Here is a 20,869-nt window from a genome sequence, read left to right as displayed (position 1 = left end):
CTCTCATGAATAAACAAATAAAATCTTTTTTTTAAAAAAATAATATTTGATAGAATTCATCTGTGAAGTCATCTGGTCTGGATTTCTTTGATTACTGATTCAATTTTATTTATTTATTTATTTTTTTAATTTTTATTTATTATTTATGATAGTCACACAGAGAGAGAGAGAGAGAGAGAGAGAGAGGCAGAGACACAGGCAGAGGGAGAAGCAGGCTCCATGCAGGGAGCCCGACGTGGGATTCGATCCCGGGTCTCCAGGATCGCACCCTGGGCCAAAGGCAGGCGCCAAACCGCTGCGCCACCCAGGGATCCCTGATTCAATTTTATTGGTGGTAATTGATCTGTTCAAATTTTCTATTTCTTCTTGATTAAATTTTGGGAGGTTACATGTTTCCAGGAATTTATCCATTTCTTTTAGGTTCTCTAATTTGTCGACATTAATTTCTCATAATATTTTCTCATAGTACTTTGTATTTCTGTAGTGTTGGTTATTATTTCTTATTTCAATTTCTGATTTTATTTATTTGAGTCCTCTCTATTTTTCCTCTTTTGATGAGTTTAGCTAAAGGTTTATCAATTTTGTTGATCTTTTAAAAGAACCTGCTTCTGCTTTCTTGATCTGCTCTGTTGCTTTTTTAGCTTCTATTCTTGTGGAGCCTGCTTTTGCCAGTCCCACAGAACTTTGGTAAGAAAAGAAACAGTTCTTAACTAGTGATCTCCCCAGGGCTCAATGCATAGTTAGCAGATACAAAAACTCATCTACTGGTCTTTCCCAGAAGGAAGTCTATTTGCATATTTGAAAAGCTACTGCCTGAGGATCTGAATTCCAATCAGCCTGTATCTAGATAATGAGTGAGATCCTCCCTTTGGAACATTGACAAGTCTTAGCACACCCTCAACTACTGGGAGCCACTATGAACAAAGATGAAAGCTTGGATATTCACAAAGTTTTGAGAGACAATCAAAAGCTTAGGCTGGGCTAAATGGTATAGGAAAACACTCCCTCAAGACAGAAGAGTTGACTGTTTTACTAATGTGTAGAAACCTACAAAGAAAGTTAAGGAAAATGAAGAAACAGAAGAGTATGTTCCAACAAAAGAACAAGGTAAAACTACAGAAACAGACCATAATGAAATGTTGATGTGATTTACCTCATGAAGATTTGAAAATAATGGTCATGAAGATGTTTACTGAGGTCAGAACAATGTATGAAGAAAGTGAGAATTTCAACACAGAGATAGAAAATATAAGAAAATACCAGATAGAAATCACAGATCTGAAGGATAAAATAATTACACTGAAAATTTGAGAGACAGGTTTAAGAGCAGACTGTATCAAGCAGAGGAAGGGGTCAGGGAACTTGAAACCGTGGCAGTGGAATTCATCCAATCAGAGCAGCAAAAAGAGAAGTGAATTAAAAAGACTTAAGATGACTTAAAGTACTTGTGAGACACTATCAAGAGGACCAATACTCTCATTATAGAGGTCCCAGAAGCAGAAGAAAGAGAGAAAGGTGCAGAATGCTTATTCAAAGAAATAATGGCCGTAAGTTTCCCTAACCTGGGGAAATAAAAAGATGTTTGGATCCAGGAAATCCAGAGAGTTGCTCTGTAGAAGAATCCAAAAAGACCCCCACTGAGACATATTATAATTAAAATCTGAAAAATTAAAGACAATAAAAAAAAAGTGTTATGTATAAGGGAACTCCAGTAAGACTACTAGCAGACTTTTCAGCAGAATCTTTGCAGGAATAAGGGAATAGCATGATATACTCAAAGTGTAGAAAGAACAAAACTGTCAACCAGAATACTGTACCTGCCAAAGTTGTCCTTCAGAATTGGAAGCAAGATAAAGAGTTTTCCAGACAGGTAAAAGCTGATGGAATTTGTCTTTAGAAGAGATGTTAAAAGGAATTCTTCAAGCTGAAATGAAAGTGTGCTAATTAGTTACAGGAAAACATATAAAAGTATAAATTGAATTGGTAAAGGTAAATATGTAGTTAAATTCAGAATACTCTAATGTAATGGTGGTGGGAAAATCAGTTAATAAATCTAGTAAGAAGATTAAAAGACAAAAGTAACATGCCTTGTTTCAATAACTGGTCAATGGGTACACAAGGAAAGAAGATGTGAATTGTGACATTGAAAACATGTGGGTAGGGAGAGTAAAAATGTAGAGCTTTAGTATGTGTTTGAAGCTAAGCTGCTATTAGCTCAAAATAGACTTATAAATAAATATGTTTTATGTTAGCCTCATGGAAACCACAAAGCAAAAACCAATAGTAGTAGATACACAAAAGATAAAGGATTTTAAGCACACGACTACTAAAAATTGATGAAATCACAAATGAAGAGAGCAAAGGAAGAAAGGAACAAAAGAATTACAAAACAATCAGAAAACAATTCACAAAGTGGCAATAGTAGATTTGTACTTGTGAATAATTACTTTTAATGTACCTGGACTAAATTCTTAATCAAAAGACATAGAGTAGCTGAATGGATTTAAAAAACAACAGCAAGACTCAACTATATGCTGCCTATAAGACACTCACTTTTGCTTTAAGGAAACAACAGACTGAAAGTGAAGAGATTATGAAGAAAAACATATTCCATGTAAATGGAAACTAAAAGAAAGCAGAAATAGCAATACCATTAGACAAAATAGACCTTAAGCCAAAAAGTATAACATGAGACAAAGAGGGTCATTATATAATGCTTAAGTGGTCAATCAAATAAGAGGATATAACATTTGGAAATATTTATGCATACAACATAGAAACACCTACTTATTATATAAAGCAAACATTAACAGACCTGAAAAGAGAAATACACAGAAATAAATAATAGCAGGGGATTTAGTGTCCCTCTTTTAACCCATTTTTCAGAAAATCAATAAGGAGCACTGGATTTAGTACATGTTAGACCACATGGATTTAACAGATATTTATAGAACAGTCTATCCAGCAGGAGCAGAATATACGTTATTCTCAAGAGTACATCGAACATTCTCCAGGACAGATCATATGTTAGTCCCAGAACAAGTCTTAAACAAGTCTTCGATCAAGAAGATTGAAATTATATCAAGTATCTTTTCCAATCACAATGGTATGAAAACACAAATCAATTACAAAAGAAAACTGAAAAATTCACAAATACATGGAGATTGAACAGTTTGTAACTCAACCAGTGGGTCAGAGAAGAAATTAATAGAGTAATCAGAAAATATCCTGAGATAAGTGAAAATAGAGATACAAGATACTAAAGATTGTTGCATTATTATGCAACAAAAATAGTTGTAAGAGGGAAAATCATAGCAATAAATGCCACATTAAGAAAGAAAGATCTCAAATAAACAACCCAAGTTGACATATGAAGGAACTATAAAAAGTTCTTTTCTCTATAAAAAGAAAAACAAACTGCATATCTTCCTTGACTTATGATGGGGTTATATCCTGATAAACCCAGTGTAAGTTGAAAATATTGTTCAACGTATTGAACAAGATTGTATTAATACAATATTGTATTAAATTGTATTTAATACACCTAATCTACTGAATACCTTAGTTTAGATTCATGTATTTTTTTTTAAGATTTATTTATTCATGAGAGACAGAGAGAGAGAGAGAGAGGCAGAGGCACAGGCAGAGGGAGAAGCAGGCTCCATGCAGGAAGCCTGACATGGGACTCAATTTCGGGTCTCTAGGATCACGCCCTGGGCCGAAGTTTGTGCTAAACCACTGAGCCACTTGGGCTTCCCAGCTTCATGTATCTTAAATGTCCTCAAAATACTTACAATAGCCCACAGTTGAATAAAAGTATCTAACACAAAGTTTATTTTATGATAAAGTGATGAATATCTCATGGAATTTATTGAATATTGTCCTGAAAGTGAAAAACAGAACTGTTGTATGGGTCCAGAGTGATTATAAGAGTATTGGTTGTTTACCCTCATGAATGTGTGGCTGAATGGGATTTGCGGCTTTCTGTTGCTCCTCAGCATCACAGGAGAGTATCGTCCATATATCACTAGCCTTAGAAAAGATCAAAACTCAAAATTTGAAGTACAGTTTTTACTGAATGCCTATTGCTTTCACGCTATTGTAAAGTAGAAAAATCATAAGTCAAACCCTCCATAAGATGGAGACCATTTATAAATCCAAAATGAGTAGAAGTAAATAAAGATCATAGCAGAAATAGAGACTAAAAAGAGAATAAAGAAGATTGATGAAACTAAGAGCTGTGCTTTTGAAAGGGTAAATAATATAGACAAATCTTTAGGTAGCCATAAAAAGTAAAAAAAGAGAGAGGACTCAAAATTAGAAAAGAAGAGGCGTTACAACTGCTACCGAAATACAAAGGATCCTAAGAGACTGCTATGAGCAATTATATGCCAAAAAGTTAGACAACCTAGAAGAAGCAGTTAAGCTCCTAGAAACATAAACCTACCAAGACTGAATCAAGAAGAAACACTTCTAGTAAGATTGAATGAGAAATCAAAAACTTCCCACGAAGAAAGGGCCAGGACTAGGTAGCTTCACTGGTGAATTCTGCTAAATATTTTAAAAAGTGATACCAAAAAAAAAAATAAATAAAAAAAAATAAAAAATAAAAATAAAAAGTGATACCAATCCTTCTCAAACTCTTCCAAAATAGAAAAGAAGGAAACACTTTCAATCTCATTTTATGAGGCCGGCGTTAACCTGACACCAAAGCTAGAGAAGGACTCTATAAGAAAAGGAAATTTTAGGTTAATATTTCTAAACATAGATGTAAAAATCCTCAACAAAATATTAGCAAACTGATTTCAACAATATAATAGAAGGTTTGTACACCATAATCAAGTGGGATTTATTCCAGAGATACAAGGATGGTTCAGTATCTGCAAATCAATTAATATGAAACACTGCATTAACAAAATGAAGTGTAAAAATCATATGATCAATAGGTACAGGGAAAGCATTTGACAAAGTTCAACATTCATTTATGATAAAAACTCTCAACAAAGTGAATGTGGAGGGAACATACCTCAAAACAGTAAAGTCCATATGTGATAGGTCCATGGCAAGCATCATATTAAATGGTGAAAGCTAAAAGTTTTTCCTCTAAGGTGAGGAACAAGGTAAGGATGCCCACTCTTGCCACCTTTATTCAACATAGTATTGGAAATCCTAGCCAGAGCAGTTAGACAGGAATAAGAAATAAAAGGCATTCAAATCAGGAAAGAAGAAGTAAAACTGTCTCTATTTGAAGATAATATGATATACAGAAAACCTTAGAGAATCCACTAAAAACTATTAGAAGTAATAAATGAATTCAGTGAAGTTGTAAGATACAAAATTAAAATACAAAACTCAGGTGGATTTCTATATACTAATAATGAACTATCAGAAAAAGAAATTAATAAAATAATTCCATTTGCAATTGCATCAAAAAGAATTAAATACCTTGGAATAAGTCTTACTGAAGACAATACCTTGGAATAATAAAATCTGTAAGACACTGATGAAAGAAATTGAAGACACAGATAAGTGGAAAGATATTCTATACTCATGGATTAGAGGAATTAATATCATTAAAATTAAATGCCCATACTTTGCAAATACTAAAAAATCTACTGGCACTTTTCACAGAAATAGAAAAACAATCCTATTTTTTTTTTTTTTGAAATCACAGAAGACTCTAAATAACCAAAAGAATCCTGAGAAAGGGGAACAAAGCTGAAGGCATCACTCTGCCTGAATTCAAGTGATATTACAAAGCTGTAGGAATCAAAACAGTATCGTATTGACATTAAAAAAAAAAAAAAACAGATGCATAGATCAATGGGACAGACTAGAGAGCCGAGAAACTGATGTATATATGGTTAATTAATTTATGATAATGGAGACAATGATGTACAATGGGAAAAAGGTTGTCTCTTCAATAAATGTTGTTAGGAGAACTAGATGGTTACATGTAAAAAAAATGAAACTAGGCCCCTGTCTTACATCGTTCACAAAAATCAACTAAGAATGGATTAGAGACTTGATCACGAGACCTGAATCCATAAAATCCTTAGTGGAAAATATAGATGGCAAGCTCCTTGACGTTGGTCTTGGCAATGACATTTTTGGATTTGACACCAAAACAACAAAAGCGAAAATGAACAAGTGGGACTACATCAAACTAAAAGTCCTCTGCACAATAAAGGAAACCATCAGCAAAGTGAAAAAGCAACCGACTGAGTGGGAAAAAATATTTGCCAATCATACATCATCTGCTAAGACGTTAATATCAAAATATATAGAGAATTCACACAACTCAGTAGTAAAAAAAAAAATAGTGCAATTAGAAATGGACAGAGTCCAAAAAAAAAAAAAATGGGCAGAGGAACTGAATAGGCATTTTTCCACAGAAAGCATGTATATGGTTAACAGGCACGTGAAATGGTGCTTGACATCACTAATCATCAGGGAAATGCAAATTAAAACTGCAGGGAGGTAGCCCCTCACACCTGTTCGAGTGGCCGTTACCAAATGGAGAGGAGATAATGAGTGTTGGTGAGAATGTGGAGAAAGCGAACACTTATTTACTGTTGGTGGGCATGTAACTGGCACGGCCTCAAAAAATAAAAAATAGAATTAGCGTATGATCTAGCAATCCCACTTAGAGGCACACATCGAAGGAAGTGGAAACAGGGTATGGAAGGAATCTCTGCACGCGCACGGTCATTGCGGCACTGAGTGAATACGGATGCTTGGATCGACACACATGCACACCGAGGAATCTTCTCAGCCATAAGCGAGAGGAGCTCGTGACGTTTGTAATAACGTGAATGGAACTTGAGGGTGTTAAGTGAAATAAGCCAGAGAAAGAAAAGTACTACAGTGCATCACTTATATGTTGAGGTTTTTCTCCTAAATCTGGGAAATGAACAAGGGGGAGTGGAAGGGGAGGTGGGCGGGGGGGTTGGGGTGACAGGGTGACGGGCACTGAGGGGGGCACTTGGCGGGGTGAGCACTGGGTGTTATGCTGTATGTTGGCAAATTGAATTCCAATAAAAAATTTTTTAAAAAATTAAAAAAAAAAAAAAGAAAAAAATCTGATTGCCCTGACCTGGGTGGGTGGGGATGGCAGGGGAATAACCAAGAGGCTGGTGAAAGTCTTCAGACTTTGAGCTGTAAGATGGATGAGGTCTGAGGATCTAATATAAAACATAAGGACTATAATTGATAACACTGTGCTGCATAATTAATTTTTGCGAAGAGAGTAGAACTTAAGTGTTCTCACCAAAACCAACCCCGAACCCAAAGGAGAAATGATAACTATGTGACGTGAGGGATATGCTAATTAGCTGGGTGGGAAGAGTACTTTCGCGAGGTATATCAGATCATCTCAACGTACACCTTAAATACCTTACAGCTTGGTCAATTCTTCTTCAAAGAAGCTTAAATAAAAAGATCTATTGTTTGAGGAATGGAGTCATAGGGGCTGTTTGTTATCACAGCGTGATGTCACCTATCTTGACTGATACACTGATCTTACGTATTCAGACTGGGAATCTGGCTTAGCCTGTCATCAAGTGGAGCCATGCTCACCTCGATTTTCATGAATTATGTGCCAGGTCACGGCGCACTCCTTCAGATTCTCAAATAATTGGTGATATTTCCCCCTACACACCTATTTTCAAAGTGTTTCTTAAGCTGACCTCAGGCATATTTGAGAATTCGGATCATATGCAAATACAAACATTTATACCTTCATTCTCACAATATTTAGGCTTAGCCCTGTCCATTTTTTCTGTTGCTCTGGCAAATACCAGTAACAGCTTTTAAGATGAAGAATTTTTTAAGTCCAAATTTTGTAGTTATATAAAAATGAGAAAGTTCAAAAGAAAAAATGCTGTCATTTCTCCCACCGTCTGAAGCATTTTCTAGAGCCCTACATTTCCTCCTATTCCTTGCGCATAAAACTTTACATTGCTTGTCATAGTTTACAAAGAACTTGTAATTTTCTCCATATTATGTCAAAAATCTCATATTGTTTTATAGACTTCATAATTAACATTTTAATGGGCACAAAATACTCCATTGAAGTTGAATGCCATAATTTATACCACAATTTCCTTATTGAGTTTTTAGGTTGCTTCCATTTTTTAAAAGAAATACCATTGAAATAAATAATTTTAAACAAATATGCCAGACTATATACAGCTAATCAACATTATCGTGTAAATACCTTCCACGTTCAAACACGTATTCTAACACGGGTGCCATTGATGTAAACATTTCTGACGCTTTTTTTGGAGACTGTCCTCAGATCGAATTGATCAGCTACACTTTTAAAAGTTTCATTATTTTATAACAAATCTTGGCTTTGGATCCTAGATCATTTGTTCTGTTGTTCCTATTTTGGCCATTTCCAACAATCAACTCTAATTTTAAAATACCTAATTTTGCTTCCATTATGACCATTTGGAAGGCTGCCAAAATATTCTGAAGGCAATTTTAGAGGACAAAGTCCCAAAAATGTTTAGAGCATTGGGCAATTATTGCGATAACCATGCAGCTTCGCATAGTGATGGCTTTGGAGGGCTAATTCTCCTCTTGTTGTGTGAATTTGGGTGGGTTTGTTATATATTCATTAAGTCCATAATTCTCATGAAACAAATATTGTCCCAAATAATGTCACTGTCTTAAGGCCTGGGGTTTCTTTCATAGAACCTGTAATCGTGTCTTGCACATAATACACACGTGTGTATGTTTGTGACAGATTCCCTAGCAATGAGTACTCGGTCGAGAATACACCTTTTCCATTGGCAAAACAGCTATTTTTGAATAAACTCTTCCGATGAAGGCTTGAGCTCTCCAACACGTGGACCAGCAATATCTGCATCGCAGTATGATGTCACCTATCTTGACTGATACGCTGATTTTACATATTCAGATTGGGGATCTGGCTTAGATCCCTGGGAATTTGTTAGAAATGCATGTTCCTTGGCCCTACTCTGCACCTCCTGAGTCGCAGATTCTGGATGTTGAGCTGGATGATTTGTGTTTTATCAAAACCGCCGCGTGATTCTGACACATGATGCATGATCAATGAATAATAATGTCTGGGAAAAACGACATAGAGTTCCGAGGAGATAGTATTATGAAGAGAGAAAATTGGTGTCAGAAGCCACAGGTAGGAAAATTCTGTTTTCTGAGCACGTATTCTGGACTGAAAACTGTGCTAGCACACGGGGTAGACAAGAGCAACAAAGATAATGTCTTTGTTGTCGTAGAGCTGATGGTCTGGAACAGATAAAGGATGAATAATGGGTATAAAATATGTGAAGAGTTACAATGCCCTGTGCTAGTTCAGTACAGGAGTGTACGTAAAATCCGGGCGGTGATGTGGGTGGCTTATCATTCGTGAGCGCCAAGTTACGTGGCAGGCCCGGTGCAAGAGCTCTACGTCGCAAGGTGGCAGCTTTCTCAGTCTGCCAGCAGGAGGGATGTGCACGAGTAAGAGGTGCTGTGTGGCTTGAACATGCTCCCTTGAACCTGGAAAGAGAAGCTTGGTGTCCACGTCCACTCCTCTCGCCCAGAGCACTGGAGCTCTTCGTGAAGCTGCACCGTCAGTTCCCTCCAGACATGGCCCGTGGGCGCCTGTCTCCAAGTGGATGCGAAGACTGACTAAGATAACGCGTGAGATTGTCTCACTCAGCGTGTGGCTCAGTGTCCAACAGCCAGTGATGTCTTCATTGCTGTCGACGGTGGTCACCCTCATCACCACAGCATCGCCATCAAAGTCAGGGTCGTTGCTGCCTGAGTGGCACGTGGCAGGAGCTGTGGGCGCCCGAGCTTAGAGGACGGCCCTCAGCAGCCTGCAGGGTCCACTCTGCTTTGTCGGCGTCTCGCTGTGACGCCGTGGCTCCGTCTCTGAGCTGCAAGGTGGGAGAGTAAGAGCACTTACCTCGTGGGTCACAGTGACTGGAAATGAGCTCATGTAGGTAGAGCACACCCCAGGCCTGTAGCAAACGCTCCGTAAACGCAATGGGGGGGATGTTCCACGGGGATGTCCCACGGGCTGCTCTGTCACAGTTAACTTCTCTTTATGGCACGTTGTGATTTTTGATGGAAGCTCTATGCTGTAGAGGCCCGTGCGATAAGAATACCACTTTCTTAAATCTGTAGGGTTTAATACTCCTCTACTTGAGTAAAGACCCATTTGTGGTGCCTAAAAACAAGGGGGTGGGTGGGAACTAATACCAAAATAAAGCTTAGAAAGGGCCAAGGGGAAAAAAAAATTAAAGCAAAGGGCAGGGCATCTATTTTTACTTTATGGAAATTTCTTGTTTAAGCAAATTTGCTGATAATGATGCACAGATGCTGTTTGTAGAGGTTATTTTCCTCCTTTGAAGCATCTGAGTGCCGATTTCCTATCTGTGCCAGGAGTCTCTTCTGAATTAACTCGGTGCCCCGCCACAGCATTGTGGGAAAGAGATCTCCTGTACAGCGATGCTGAAGATCGGAGGACTAAAGCAGGTACCTCTGGCCTGTGAGGCTGAGAAGATGCACACAAATACGAATAAACAGCTAAAACACTCCCAGATGCTTGGAAGTCCTTGAGCACAAATGCGACTGACATCAAGAAAATATTAGCTTTGGAACTCCGCCGGGATGGCACATCGACGGGCCGGCACCGCGCCGCATTCAGCTGCAAGTGTTTCATGTAATTGATGGTGGAAGAAGAGAAAATTTCAACAGATATTTTTCTGTTAATTTGCCACAGGTGCCCAAACGCCTGTGACCTAGTATTGCAGGGATTCAAACTGCCACCGTGATAGCGTCAGGCTTGGCTTCCAGGTTATTTTACAGAGATTTTCAAGAATTTAATTCTGCTTATTGGTAATGTTGCCGTTCACGTGATTACAGCCTCACAGGATGAGTGTAGTTTCTCAAAGAATCAAGTGGATATTAACTTAATTTATATCCCTGCAGATTCGTGTCCAATTTTTATCGTCTGCAGTCAGTGTTGGGCTTTTTTATTTCAACTTAACATTATTTCATCTACATGTTTCCATGTATTGCTTTTGGCCATTTACGTGCCATGCCAGTCTTTCATTTTCCTGCTACCTCTGCTCGATTGTTTCTAGATTTTTACATTTATACACAGAGCTGCAGGAAATATAGAAATTGTTTATTTTTTATTTTTTAATATTGCCAAAGTGTGTGTTCTCCAAAGCAGAATAAGCAAACAAAGTAAGAAGTATTATAGTTCTTGCTACATACGGGAGATCACGCTCCAGAAAATATTAAACAGATTTAACAATACCATCGGCGAGGAGTGAATGTATACTTTTGCCTATAATTTACACAATATTGGATTTTATTTTATGTAATGGCTTTTTGAAATACAAGTGTCATAAAATTTTACCATCTTGCCCCCTTTAAGTGTACATCTTAGTGGTACTAGACACGTTCATAATGTGCAACTTCGGAACCATCCATCTCCATGACTCTTTCATCCTGAAAAACTGAAATTCCACACCCATCAAACAGTAACTCCTCTTTTTCCACTTCCCACCAGCCCCTGGAAACCCCCATTCTACTTTCGGCCTCTGTAATTTTGATTACTCTAAGTACCTCATATAAGTGGAATCGTATGGTATTTGTTTTTCTGTGACTGCCTCATTTCACTTAGCGTAATGACCTCAATGTTTCTCCGTGTTGTACCGTCAGAATTTCCTTCCTTTTTAAGGCTGAATAATGTTCCATCATATATTTATACCTCGCTTGTTTATCAATTCATCCACTGATGAACACTAGGGTCGCTTCCACGTTTCAGCTATCATCAATAATGCTACTAGGAACATGAGTGTGTATCCTTGAGACTCTGCTTTTAATTGTTTTAGATATATGGCCAGAAGTGGAATTGCCAGATCATATGATAATTCTACTTTTAATTTTTTAAGGAACTACCGTACTGTTTCCCAAAGAGTCTATTTTATATTCCCCATCATAGTGCACAAAGGTTCTAATTTCTCTGCCTTCTTACCAACACCTGTTATTTTCTGTTTCTTGACAGTAGACATCCTAATAGGTATAAGGTGCTTTCTCATTAGTTTTGATTTGCATTTCCCTAATGATTAGTGATGCTGAGCATCTTTCCGTGGGCTTATTGGCCACTTGTATATTCTCTCTGTTGAGATGCTTATTCAAGTCTTTGCGCACTTTCAAATTGGGTTGTCTGGCTTTTGTTGTTCAGCTTTTGGAGTTCTCTAATTATTTTGAAGTTTAACCCCTTACCAGAGATATGATTTGCAAACATTTTCCATCATTACGTGTGTTGCCTTTTTACCTGTTGATATTGCCTTTTAATGCACAACATTTTCTAATATTCATGAAGCCTAATTTGTCTATTTTTTCTTTTGTTGCCTTTGCCTTTGATGTCATTCCAAGAAATCATTGCCGAATCTAATGTCATGAAGCTTTTGCCCTACATTTTTCTTCTAAGGGTTTTAGAGTTTTAGATCTTTCATCTTTGATACATTTTGAGTTGATTTTTGTGTATCATATTAAATAAGGGTCCAACTTTGTTCTTTTGCATGTGGATATCTAGTTTTCCTGGCACCATTTGTTGAAAAGTCTGCCCTTTTCTTATTGGAAGGTCTTTGCACCTGTCAAAAATCCCATATATCAAAGGGTTTATTTTTGGGCTATTTTATTTCATTGGTCTATGCATCTGTCTTTATCTTTATGCAAGTATAACACTATTTTGCTTGTGGTAGCTTTGTGGTAAGTTTTGAAATCAGAAAGTGTGAGTCATCCAGCTTTGTTCTTTTTCAAGATTATTTTGGCTATTAAGCATCTTTTGAGACGCCATATAGATTTTAAGTTTTTTTTTTTTTTTTCTATTTCTGCAAAACATGTCTTTGGGATTTTTGGTAAGGATTGCATTGAATCTGTAGACTGTTTCGGTGAATATTGACATATTAACAGTACGAGTCTTCCAATCCAAGAACATGGAACATGTTTTTGTTTATTTATATTACCTTTAATTGCTTTCAACAGTGTTTTGTAGTTTTCATTGTACAAGTCTTTCACCTCCTTGGTTAAGTTAATTCCTATGTATTTTAGTCTTTTCAATGCTATTGTAAATGAAGTTGTTTATGTAGCATCCATTTCAGATTGTTCATTTTTCATGTATAGAAATACAAGTGATTCTTATGTGTTAGCTTTGTATCCTGTTACTTGAGTGAGTTTGTTTATTCTAAAAGGTTGTGTGTGTGTGGAGTCTTTAGCCTTTTGTACATATAAGATCACATCACCTGTGAGCAATATAATTTTACTTTTTCCTTTCTAATTTAATACCTTTTATTTCTTTTTTTTTTTGCATGAATGAGCATTTATGCAAGAACTTATAGTACTTCTGTTTTGAACAGAAGTTGCAAAAGTTAGCATCCTTACAGTATTCCTGATTTCAGAGGAAAATCTTTCAGTTTTTCACCATTGAGTATGTTTGCTGTGGGTTTTTCATATATGACTTTAATTATGTTAAGGTAATTTCTTTATATTTTTAGTTTTTTGACTGTTTTTATCATGGAAGGGTCTTGAAATTTGTCACATGCTTTTTCTTCATTACTTAAGATGATTATATGTTTCCCTCCCTTAATACTGTTAATGTGGTAAATTACATTGATTCTTTATGTTGAACCATCTTTGCATTCTAGGAATAAATTCCACTTAGTCATGGCATATAATCCTTTTAATATGCTACTGTTTGCAAGGATTTTGTTGAGTATTTTTACATCAGTATTCCTAAGGGTTATTAGTCATAGTTTATTTCCTTGTGGCGTCCTTGCCTGGTTTTGGTATTAGGGGAATGCTGGCTTCATAGAATGAATTAGAAAGTAATCCCTATTTAATTTTTTAAAAAAGTTTAAGAAGGGTTGCTGTTAGTTCTTTAAATGTTAGATAGAATTTGACCATGAAGCCATCATGTCCAGGACTTTTCCTTGTCAGGAGATTTTCTTGATTACTGTTTCAGTTTCCTTACCAGTTACATATATATTCAGATTTTCTATTTATTCATGATTTAAAGTTGGTAGGTTTTGTGTTCCTAGAAATTTTTCCATTTCATTTAGGTTATCCAATTTATTAGCATATAATTGTTCATATACTCTCTTATGGTCCTTTTTTTAAAAAATTTCTGTGGAATTGGTAGTAATGTCCTCAATTTTATTGCTCATTTTAGTAATGTGACTGTTCTCTCTATATTTCTTAGTCCACCTAGCTAAAGGTTTGTCAATTTTGTTGATATTTTCAAAGAACCAACTTTTGGTTTTATTGATTTTTCTGTTGTTTTTATATTCTCTGTTTCATTTATCTCTGCTCTAATCTTTTTATAAAAAAAAATATATCTGTTCTAGGGATCCCTGGCTGGCTCAGGGGATCCTTGGGTGGCTCAGCAGTTTAGCGCCTGCCTTCAGCCCAGGGCATGATCCTAGAGATCTGGGATTGAGTCCCACATCGGGCTCCCTGCATGGAGCCTGCTTCTTCCTCTGCCTGTGTCTCTGCCTCTCTCCCTCTCTCTCGAATAAATAGATAAAATCTTTTTAAAAAAATTAATAAAAATCTCTGTTCTAATCTTTATTTACTTTCTTCCACTAGCTTTAAGTTCAATTTGTTCTTCTTATTCTATTTCTGGTTCCTTAAGTTTTAAAGTTAGGTGGTTGATTTTAGATCCTTCCTGTTTTTTGATTTATCACTACAAACTTTCCCCTCAGTGGTGCTTTTGCTGCACTCTATATGTTTTGGCATATTGTGGTTTAAAATTTTTTTTCATTCACATCTGAATATTTTATAATTTCCCTTGTGATTTCTTCTTTGATCCACTGGCTGGTTAAGAGTGTGCTGTTTAGTTTCCACAAATTTGTGAATTTTCATTTTCCTTCTGTTATTTTTCTAACTCCATTCTGTTGTGGCCAAGGAAGATGCTTTGCATGATATATATATCCCTTTTTAAATCTGTTGGGACTCACTTTATGGCCTAACACTGTCTATCCGGAAAACATTCCATGTGTGCTTGAGAAGAACGTGTGTGCTATTGTTGGATAGAATGGTCTGTTAGATCAGGTGGGTTTATTGTATTAAGTCCTCTATTTCCTGACTTATCTTCTGGTGTTTTGTGAAACGGAGGTATTCACAAAATGACTTCTAAAGGCCGAAGGAGACATAAAAGCAGAGAAAAAAATCGAGAAGTCCAGCTTGATGAGAAATAGTTTATCATCAAGGGGACTTATGAACAGAAGTATATTTTGAGTGGATGCATAGGGGTATGAAGTGGCATTTCATTGTGGTTTGGATTTGCATTTTCCTTATGTCTAATGATATTTAGCATCCTGTTATGCACTATCATCTGTTTGTATATTTTACTTGGAGAAAGTCTATTCACATAGTTTTCCCATTTTTTAATTAGGGAGATATTTTGCTATTGAGTTTCTAAGAAGTCTGTATATATTTTAGATTCAAGTGCCTTACCAGGTACACAATTTACAAAATTATTCTCCCATTCTGTGCTTTCACTTATTAATGATGTCTTTTGAAATACAAAGGTTTACAATTTTGATGGTTCAATTTATCTATTTTTCCTTTGGTTGCTTATGATTTTGAGGTATCTGAGAAATAATTTCCTTCCCCAAGGTCATGAAGTTTTATGGTTTTAGCTTTTACATTTAGGTCTATGATTAAATTTTTAAAAGATTTTATTTTTATTTATATCTTTATTTTTATTTTTTTAGAGGTGGGGGAGAGAGAGTGTGTATCTGAGTGGGGGGAAGGGGAAGAGGAAGAGGGAGAGAGAATCTTAAGCAGGCTACACACCCAGCACAGAGCTCAGTGCAGGGCTTGATCTCACAACCTTGGATCATGACCTAAGCCAAAATCAAGAGTTGGACACTTCACCAAATGAACCACCCAGGTTCCCCCTGTGATTAAATTTTTAATTGATTTTTATATATGTATGATATATGGGTGCAACTTTTTTCTCTTACTGTGGATATTTGGTTGGCCCCAGCACCATTTCTTTGAAAATACTTTTCTTTTTTTTTTTTTTTTTTTTTAATGATAGTCACACACACACAGAGAGAGAGAGAGAGAGAGGCAGAGGGAGAAGCAGGCTCCATGCATCAGGAGCCCGACGTGGGATTCGATCCCGGGTCTCCAGGATCGCGCCCTGGGTCAAAGGCAGGCGCCAAACCGCTGTGCCACCCAGGGATCCCTGAAAATACTTTTCTATTCCATTGAATTTTCTTGGCACCCTTGTTGAAAATGAACTGACTATTCTTGTAAGGGTTTATTGTTGGACTTTAAATGATATTTTATTGATGTGTGTCTATCCTTATACCACTGCTACACTATCTTGCTACTATAGCCATTTATTTATTTATTTATTTATTTATTTATTTATTTATTTATTTTATTTTATTTTATTTATGAGCAATACAGAGAGAGAGAGGCAGAGACACAGGCAGAGGGAGAAGCAGGCTCCATGCAGGGAGCTCGATGTGGGACTCAATCCTGGGTCTCCAGGATCAGGCCCCAGGCTGAAGGTGGCACTAAACCACTGAGCCACCAGGGCTGCCCCGCCTTTTTTAATCATAAAGGAGTATTAGATTTTGTCAATATTTTTTCAGCATCTATTGAGATGATCATGCACCGTTTGTCCTTTTGTATTTTATATGATATATTACATTGATTGATTCTCGGATGTTAACCAACTTTGCATTTCTGGAATAAATCCCTCTTGGTCATGGTGTGTAATCCTTTTTATTGGTTGCTGGCATCAGTTTGCTTATATTTTGTTGAGGATTTTTTTGCATTTATATTCATAAAAGCAATTGGTCCATAGTTTTCTTTTCTTATAATATCTTTGTCTGGTTTTGATATCAGTAATGGCAACCTTATAGATTAAGTTGGGAAGTAGTCCCTTATAGTTTTTGGAAGAATTTGTAAAGAATTGGTATTACTTTTTCAACATAATTGTTTTGATTTATTTTACAGCTTCCTTTATAGTTAAATTGCAGGTATGGTTATAAATGGGAGCAGGAAGGTGGTGTTCAATGCTGATCATCACCTGTAGAACAATTGACAGTGAAAGTACAGGACTCCAACTAAAAGTGTCGAGTCCTTATTCTACCTACTTCTACTAAACGGTGCTGGATTGCATTACTGGAGGACACTCTTAATTGCAGAAACAAATTATAAAAGCTTTTATATCTTGAATTCAAAACCATAGTTGGAAGATGCTTTTGGTGCTATTTTCCTCATTGGAACCATAGGTACATGCCAAACTTACTATCCCCACTTTGAAAACTCTTACCTCTAACTTATTGGCACAAATTTGTTCAGAAACATAATTTATCTTTTGATGGACACCGAGGCTCCTTCCACAGTTTGGCTATTGTGGATATTGCTGCTAGAAACATTGGGGTGCAGATGTCCCGGCATTTCATTGCATCTGCATCTTTGGGGTAAATCCCCAACAGTGCAATTGCTGGGTCGTAGGGCAGGTCTATTTTTAACTGTTTGAGGAACCTCCACCCAGTTTTCCAGAGTGGCTGCACCAGTTCACATTCCCACCAACAGTGTAAGAGGGTTCCCCTTTCTCCACATCCTCTCCAACATTTGTGGTTTCCTGCCTTGTTAATTTTCCCCATTCTCACTGGTGTGAGGTGGGATCTCATTGTGGTTTTGATTTGTATTTCCCTGATGGCAAGTGATGCAGAGTATTTTCTCCTGTGCGTGTTGGCCATGTCTATGTCTTCCTCTGTGAGATTTCTGTTCATGTATTTTGCCCATTTCATGATTGGATTGTTTGTTTCTTTGCTGTTGAGTTCAATAAGTTCTTTGTAGATCTTGGAAACTAGCCCTTTATCTGATACATCATTTGCAAATATCTTCTCCCATTCTGTAGGTTGTCTTTGAGTTTTGTTGACTGTATCCTTTGCTGTGCAAAAGCTTTTTATCTTGATGAAGTCCCAATAGTTCATTTTTGCTTTTGTTTCTTTTGCCTTCGTGGATGTATCTTGCAAGAAGTTCAAAAAGGCCGAGTTCAAAAAGGGTGTTGCCTGTGTTCTCCTCTAGGATTTTGATGGAATCTTGTCTCACATTTAGATCTTTCATCCATTTTGAGTTTATCTTTGTGTCTGGTGCAAGAGAGTGGTCTAGTTTCATTCTTCTGCATGTGGATGTCCAATTTTCCCAGCACCATTTATTGAAGAGACTGTCTTTCTTCCAGTGGATAGTCTTTCCTCCTTTATCGAATATTAGTTGACCATAAAGTTCAGGGTCCACTTCTGGATTCTCTATTCTGTTCCATTGATCTATGTGTCTGTTTTTGTGCCAGGACCACACTGTCTTGATGACCACAGCTTTGTAGTACAACCTGAAATCTGGCATTGTGATGCCCCCAGCTATGGTTTTCTTTTTTAAAATTCCCCTGGCTATTTGGAGTCTTTTCTGATTCCACACAACTTGGTGTCCATTGAAAGATGAATGGATAAAGAAGATGTGGTTTATGTATACAATGGAATATTACTCAGCCGTTAGAAATGACAAATACCCACCATTTGTTTCGACGTGGATGGAACTGGAGGGTATTATGCTGAGTGAAATAAGTCAATTGGAAAAGGACAAACATATGGTCTCATTCATTTGGGGAATATAAATAATAGTGAAAGAGAATAGAAGGGAAGGAGGAAGAAATGGGTAGGAAATATCAGAAAGGGAGACAGACCATGAAGACTCCTAACTCTGGAAAATGAACTAGGGGTGGTGGAAGGGGAGGAGGGCAGGGGGTGGGGGTGAATGGGTGACGGGCACTGAGGGTGGCACTTGACGGGCTGAGCACTGGGTGTTATTCTGTATGTTGGCAAATTGAACACCAATAAAAATGAATTTATTATAAAAAAAGAAACATAATTTAAACAAAACAAATGAGCAAAAGGAAAGAAAAGAGAGAGATTGGAAAACCAAGAAACAGACTCTTAAATATAGAGAACAAACTAATGGTTACTGGAGGGGAGGTGGGTGGAGACATAGGTTAAATATCTGATAGGGATTAAGGAGTGCACTTGTGATGAGCACCAAGGTGTTGTATCGACGTGAGTCACTATACTGTACGCCTGCAACCAATATTACGCTGAATGTTAGCTAACCGGAATTTAAATAAAAACTAAAAAAAAGAACCTGTTGAGAAGTGTTACACTGACCTTTTCTTGAGTAAGAGAGTCTGAAAACAAGGAGAGTTTGTTGAATTCCAGACATCATGTAAGGTAATCTGAACAATAAATATTTAAATTGTCTTCCTACATGTTTCAAAATACTTTTGGTTATTAATCACTCTACCAATTCAGTGGGGAAAATTAGCACTGAAGAAATAATAATAACTAATATTTACTAATTAATGATTATAATGTGCCAAATACCATTTTAAATTCTTTACATATATTATTATCCTCCTATCTTATGAAGTCAATACTAATTATTAGTATTATTATACTTAATTATTATTATACTTAATTATTAATAATAATAATTATTATTATCTATTTTATTCACTACTTTACAGTGGAATATTATTCTCTACTTTACAGATGCGGAAATTCAGAAACAGTGAGGTCATGTGGTTTGCTTCCTTTCATGGTAGAGCCAGGATTTGACCTGGGTTATGTGACCTGATAGCCTACCCTGAACCAGAAGTTAGAGTGGATTAGGCATATTCCAGAGCAGAGATTCAGATTCTGTATTACAATTTTTGAGTTTTTAAGTCATGTGCCTCTCTCTTGATGAAAACTAATACTTAAGAAATGTTAATACAAGGTGTGTAAGATGGTGCTAAGGATTTGAGATTAGATAGTCTTGCTCTGCAGGGATAATGTAATAGGTTAACAAAATAAATATTTAGCATTTATCAAGTGCTATGTTTCATGTCAAGTGATTCACTTGTATAAATTAAGTGAGTCTGCAAAATAACTCTGTGAATTAAGTATTATCATTATCACTTTAATTTATAGATGAAGCCACTCAAGCAAGTATATATAATTTGCCCGAGGTCAGTTAGCAATAAGTGCCACAGCTGAGATTTGAACCTAGATGGTTTTGCTTCAGAGTCTCTGTTCTTAATCATTTTGCTATGCACTTTCTCTAAGTAAATAGTCAGTCACCAGACATTTTGTCACAAATGTGCAGTCACAGGAAGAAAGCAGTGATAAGATTGGATCATCATGTTTATGCATGTGGAGGCTGGAGCCACTTCTGTAGGAAAGACATGTGTTGTGGCTGAGAGGAGGGCTCTCTGCAAATTTGAGGCAATCTGAAACAAACATGGAGATGGGGAAAGCAAAATTACTTTTAAACAGAAGACTTTTTGCTCCTTAACAGAAGATGGGAATAGACCGAGAGGGTGTGGTGCACACTGAAGCTGTGCCAGCGTGGTCCCGAGGGAGCTGTGGTTTGGGAGGGTTTGGAGTCGTCGTACCTCAGGAGTGAAAAGGGACAGATTGAAAGAGCGATTTTAGGAAATGAGTCTGATAAACTCAATTAGGATGCATAGAGGTTGTTAGAAAACAATACATTTATAGAAATTTTAATTACGAGTGTTTTGAGTAATCTAAGAGCATCTGGAAATTACCAGGAAAAACTTGAGTGTTCGGGTAATTCTTTTTTTAGTGCCAAAATTATAATAGTTTTCTTTTTCTTGTGGCAGTGACATCAGAGATTGGGGTTTATTCAGCACTTTTCTTCATGGGAACACAAATATTTCCCATTGTTGTAGAGTTTTCCTGTAGAGCATTCCCCCACCAAAGCAGGGCTACGTGTTCGGATCCGTGTTTGAGTG

At 36.8% G+C, this 20,869-nt stretch overlaps 1 protein-coding gene across 6 annotated transcripts in view; it reads left to right on the top strand.

Moving 5' to 3' along the window:
- Positions 1-20,869, top strand: part of CPQ (carboxypeptidase Q) — a 319,086-nt gene that overhangs the window by 88,051 nt on the left and 210,166 nt on the right. The gene's annotated exons all lie outside the window — the stretch shown is intronic.

Source organism: Canis aureus, chromosome 28, assembly GCF_053574225.1.
Source record: "Canis aureus isolate CA01 chromosome 28, VMU_Caureus_v.1.0, whole genome shotgun sequence".
Taxonomy (NCBI): Eukaryota; Metazoa; Chordata; class Mammalia; order Carnivora; family Canidae; genus Canis; species Canis aureus.
This window is presented reverse-complemented; position numbering and strand designations above follow the sequence as displayed.